The sequence below is a fragment of the Oncorhynchus keta genome, unplaced genomic scaffold, assembly GCF_023373465.1.
Source record: "Oncorhynchus keta strain PuntledgeMale-10-30-2019 unplaced genomic scaffold, Oket_V2 Un_contig_963_pilon_pilon, whole genome shotgun sequence".
Classification (NCBI taxonomy): Eukaryota; Metazoa; Chordata; class Actinopteri; order Salmoniformes; family Salmonidae; genus Oncorhynchus; species Oncorhynchus keta.
In genome coordinates, this window is record NW_026290622.1 from 189,115 (window position 1) to 195,329 (window position 6,215).

Sequence of the window (6,215 nt, forward strand, 5' to 3'; positions counted from 1 at the left end):
ACCACGGTTCACTGGACCACGCTTCACTGGACCACGCTTCACTGGACCACGCTTCACTGGACCACGCTTCACTCGGGTTGAACCCCCGGTCCTCACAATCCTATACGGTCCACTATGTACGGTCCACCATGTGTGGTCAAATGATGTACGGTCAAATTGAGCCTCGGTTAGTGTGTCTGGTCCTTTTTGTCCTTAACCAGTGTACTTCACAGGGAGAAGGAGAAACTGAAGATGAGGTGGAGCTGTGAAGCAACAGAGATTAATCTCATTGACTCGTAAATTTATGGTAGATGTATGACACAGAAACAAATAAATAGTTATCTAGCCTATAGATAGATAGATAGATAGATAGATAGATAGATAGATAGATAGATAGATAGATAGATAGATAGATAGATAGATAGAGAACAGAGGTAACTGTGAGTTGTGGTGCTTCATGCTAACTCTGAACCCTCAATGACGACACACACTAATGTGTTTGAGTATCGGGGCATAATCAATTCAAAGTTATTGAGTTTGGCCATTAATGCCCCCTCGTATGTCTGTATGTGTAATGCACTATGTATTTAATGCTTGTGACCAGCTGTGTGTCTGTATGTGTAATGCACTATGTATTTAATGCTTGTGACCAGCTGTGTCTGGTCACCGGGCAGCCGAGCGGAAATGGAGGAAAATGGAAATGGAGGAAAACTCGCCTCCCTGCGCCTCCCTGCGGACCTGGCATCCTTTCACTCCCTCCTCTCTACATTTTCCTCCTCTGTCTCTGCTGCTAAAGCCACTTTCTACCACTCTAAATTCCAAGCATCTGCCTCTAACCCTAGGAAGCTCTTTGCCACCTTCTCCTCCCTCCTGAATCCTCCTCCCCGTCCCCCCCCTCCTCCCTCTCTGCAGATGACTTCGTCAACCATTTTGAAAAGAAGGTCGACGACATCCGATCCTCGTTTGCTAAGTCAAACGACACCGCTGGTTCTGCTCACACTGCCCTACCCTGTGCTCTGACCTCTTTGTCCCCTCTCTCTCCAGATGAAATCTTGTCTGGCCGCCCAACAACCTGCCCGCTCGACCCTATCCCCTCCTCTCTTCTCCAGACCATTTCCGGAGACCTTCTCCCTTACCTCACCTCGCTCATCAACTCATCCCTGACCGCTGGCTACGTCCCTTCCGTCTTCAAGAGAGCGAGAGTTGCACCCCTTCTGAAAAAACCTACACTCGATCCCTCCGATGTCAACAACTACAGACCAGTATCCCTTCTTTCTTTTCTCTCCAAAACTCTTGACCTTCTTGATCCAAATCAGTCAGGTTTCAAGACTAGTCATTCAACTGAGACTTCTCTTCTCTGTATCACGGAGGCGCTCCGCACTGCTAAAGCTAACTCTCTCTCCTCTGCTCTCATCCTTCTAGACCTATCGGCTGCCTTCGATACTGTGAACCATCAGATCCTCCTCTCCACCCTCTCCGAGTTGGGCATCTCCGGCGCGGCCCACGCTTGTCTGATTGCGTCCTACCTGACAGGTCGCTCCTACCAGGTGGCGTGGCGAGAATCTGTCTCCTCACCACGCGCTCTCACCACTGGTGTCCCCCAGGGCTCTGTTCTAGGCCCTCTCCTATTCTCGCTATACACCAAGTCACTTGGCTCTGTCATAACCTCACATGGTCTCTCCTATCATTGCTATGCAGACGACACACAATTAATCTTCTCCTTTCCCCCTCTGATGACCAGGTGGCGAATCGCATCTCTGCATGTCTGGCAGACATATCAGTGTGGATGACGGATCACCACCTCAAGCTGAACCTCGGCAAGACGGAGCTGCTCTTCCTCCCTGGGGAAGGACTGCCCGTTCCATGATCTCGCCATCACGGTTGACAACTCCATTGTGTCCTCCTCCCAGAGCGCTAAGAACCTTGGCGTGATCCTGGACAACACCCTGTCGTTCTCAACTAACATTAAGGCGGTGGCCCGTTCCTGTAGGTTCATGCTCTACAACATCCGCAGAGTACTGACCCTGCCTCACACAGGAAGCGGCGCAGGTCCTAATCCAGGCACTTGTCATCTCCCGTCTGGATTACTGCAACTTGCTGTTGGCTGGGCTCCCTGCCTGTGCCATTAAACCCCTACAACTCATCCAGAACGCCGCAGCCCGTCTGGTGTTCAACCTTCCCAAGTTCTCTCACGTCACCCCGCTCCTCCGCTCTCTCCACTGGCTTCCAGTTGAAGCTCGCATCCGCTACAAGACCATGGTGCTTGCCTACGGAGCTGTGAGGGAACGGCACCTCAGTACCTCCAGGCTCTGATCAGGCCCTACACCCAAACAAGGGCACTGCGTTCATCCACCACTGGCCTGGCCTGCTGTATGTGTCGCCTCCCTACCACTGAGGAAGTACAGTTCCCGCTCAGCCCAGTCAAAACTGTTCGCTGCTCTGGCCCCCAATGGTGGAACAAACTCCCTCACGACGCCAGGACAGCGGAGTCAATCACCACCTTCCGGAGACACCTGAAACCCCACCTCTTTAAGGAATACCTAGGATAGGATAAAGTAATCCTTCTCACCCCCCCCCCCTTAAAAGATTTAGATGCACTATTGTAAAGTGGCTGTTCCACTGGATGTCATAAGGTGAATGCACCAATTTGTAAGTCGCTCTGGATAAGAGCGTCTGCTAAATGACTTAAATGTAATGTAAATGTATGTGTAATGCACTATGTATTTAATGCTTGTGATGTGCTGTGTGTCTGTATGTGTAATGCACTATGTATTTAATGCTTGTGATGTGCTGTGTGTCTGTATGTGTAATGCACTATGTATTTAATGCTTGTGACCAGCTGTATGTCTGTATGTGTAATGCACTATGTATTTAATGCTTGTGATGTGCTGTGTGTCTGTATGTGTAATGCACTATGTATTTAATGCTTGTGACCAGCTGTGTGTCTGTATGTGTAATGCACTATGTATTTAATGCTTGTGACCAGCTGTGTCTGTCATGTGTAATGCACTATGTATTTAATGCTTGTGACCAGCTGAGTGTCTGCCTTAATGCACTGCGGACCTGTATTTAATCCCTCCTTTACATTTTGATGTGCTGTGTGTCTGTATGTGTAAAGCCACTATGTACCAATCTAAATTCCAAGCATCTGCCTCTAACCCTGAATGTGCCACCTTCTCCTCCCTATGTATTTAATCCTCCTGTATTTAATGCTTGTGACCAGCTGTCTGCAGATGACTGTACCATTTTGAAATGCACTATGTATTTAATGCTTGTGATCTGTGTGTCTGTTTGCTAAGTGTGACCAGCTGTGTGTCTGCTTAATGCACTATGTATTTAATGCTTCTGACCAGCTGTTCTGTATCTCTCTCCAGATGAATCTGTGATGTGCTGTGTGTCTGTTGTAATGCTTGTGACCAGCTGTGTCTGTATGTGTATGCACTCCTGTATTTAATGCATTTGTGACCAGCTGTGTGTCTGTATGTGTAATGCACTCATGCTTGTGACCAGCTTAATGCTGGTAATGCACGTAAGCTGTGTGTCTGTCAATGTGTAGAGTTGCACCCTCTGTATTTAATGCTTGTGACCAGCTGTGTGTCTGTATGTGTAATTTAATGCAGACCAGTATTTAATTCTTTTCTGACCAGCTGTGTGTCTGTATGTGTCCTTGCCAGCTATGTATTTAATGCTTGTGACCAAATCTGTGTGTCTGACTATGTCATTCAACTGAGACTGTATTTAATCTGTGACCAGCTGTGTGTCTGTATGTAAATGCACTATTTAACTGTGATGTCTTTCATCCTTGTAGACCAGCTGTGTGTCTGTATGTGTAATGCACTATGTATTTAATGCCTGTGACCAGCTGTGTGTCTAACCCTCTCCGAGTTGGGCATCTGCTGCGTAATGCACCACGCTTGGATTGCGTCTGTACCTGTAATGCACTATGCTATTTAACCAGTGTGGCGTGGCTGATGTGTAATCTGTATGTCACCACGTCGCTAATCACCACTGGTGTCCCCTAGGGCTATTCTTGGCCCTCTCCTATTTTGTGACCAAGTCACTGTGCTCTGTCATAACCTGTGGTCTCTGCACTATGTATTTAATGCTATGTAGTCTGACACTATGTATTTAAGCTTCTCCTGTTCCCCCTCTGTGACCAGGTGGTAATGCACTATGTATTTAATGCTTGTCTGCATGTCTGGCAGCACTATGTATTTAATGCTTGTGATGACTGTGTGTCACCACCTGCTGAACCAGCTGGCAAGACGTGTAATGCACTATGTATTTAATGCTTGTCCCGGTCTGTGTCTGTATGTTCCATGATCTGTGACCATCATTTAATGACAACTGACCAGCTGTGTGTCTCCTCCCATGTGCTAAGAATGCACTATGGCGTGATCCTGTAATGCACTATGTATTTAACTTGTGACCAGCTGTGTGTCTGTTGTCATGCACTAACATGCTTGTGACCCTGTGTGTCTGTATGTGTAATGCACTACAACATCTTGTGACCAGCTGTGTCTGACCCTGCCTTATTTAACTTGGAAGCTGTGGCTGCAGGTCCTAATCCAGGCAATTGTCATAATGCCCGTCTGTATTACTGCAACCAGCTGTGTGTCTGTATGTGTAATGCACTATGTATTTAATCATTGTGACCAGCTGTGTCTGTATGTGTAATGCACTATGTATTTAATGCTTGTGACCAGCTCCTCTGCTGTCTGTGTATTTAATGCTGTGATGTGCCAGTGTGTGCTAATGCTGTACTATGTATTTAATGCTTGTGACCAGCTGTGTGTCTGTATGTGTAACGGCACCTATGTATTTAATGCTCTGACCAGCCCTGTGTCTGTATGTGTAAGGGCACTATGTTCATTAACCTCTGTGACCTGCTGTGTCCCTGTATGTGTAATGCACTATGTATTTAATGCTTGTGACCAGTGTGTCTGTTGTAATGCACTCTGGCCCCCTGTGTCTGTGGAATGCACTATGTATTTAATGCTTGTGAGGACTGTGCTGTGTCAATGCACTATGTATTTCCGGAGACACCTGAAACCCCACCTCTTTAATGGAAGCCTGTCTGTATGTGTAATAAATGTAATCCTTCTCACCAGCTGTGTGTCTGTATGTGTAAAATGTATTTAATGCACCAGCTGTGTGTCTTGTAAATGGCTGTATTTAACTTGTGATGTGTGTGTCTGTATGTGTAATGCACTATGTATTTAATGCTTGTGACCAGCTGCTGTGTCTGTATGTGTAATGCACTATGTATTTAATGTGATGTAAATGTATGTGTAATGCACTATGTATTTAATGCTTGTGATGTGCTGTGTGTCTGTATGTGTAATGCACTATGTATTTAATGCTTGTGATGTGCTGTGTGTCTGTATGTGTAATGCACTATGTATTTAATGCTTGTGACCAGCTGTGTGTCTGTATGTGTAATGCACTATGTATTTAATGCTTGTGATGTGCTGTGTGTCTGTATGTGTAATGCACTATGTATTTAATGCTTGTGATGTGCTGTGTGTCTGTATGTGTAATGCACTATGTATTTAATGCTTGTGACCAGCTGTGTGTCTGTATGTGTAATGCACTATGTATTTAATGCTTGTGACCAGCTGTGTCTGTATGTGTAATGCACTATGTATTTAATGCTTGTGATGTGCTGTGTGTCTGTATGTGTAATGCACTATGTATTTAATGCTTGTGACCAGCTGTGTGTCTGTATGTGTAATGCACTATGTATTTAATGCTTGTGACCAGCTGTGTGTCTGTATGTGTAATGCACTATGTATTTAATGCTTGTGATGTGCTGTGTGTCTGTATGTATAATGCACTATGTATTTAATGCTTGTGATGTGCTGTGTCTGTATGTATAATGCACTATGTATTTAATGCTTGTGATGTGCTGTGTGTCTGTATGTATAATGCACTATGTATTTAATGCTTGTGATGTGCTGTGTCTGTATGTATAATGCACTATGTATTTAATGCTTGTGACCAGCTGTGTCTGTATGTGTAATGCACTATGTATTTAATGCTTGTGACCAGCTGTGTCTGTATGTGTAATGCACTATGTATTTAATGCTTGTGACCAGCTGTGTCTGTATGTGTAATGCACTATGTATTTAATGCTTGTGATGTGCTGTGTGTCTGTATGTGTAATGCACTATGTATTTAATGCTTGTGACCAGCTGTGTGTCTGTATGTGTAATGCACTATGTATTTAATGCTTG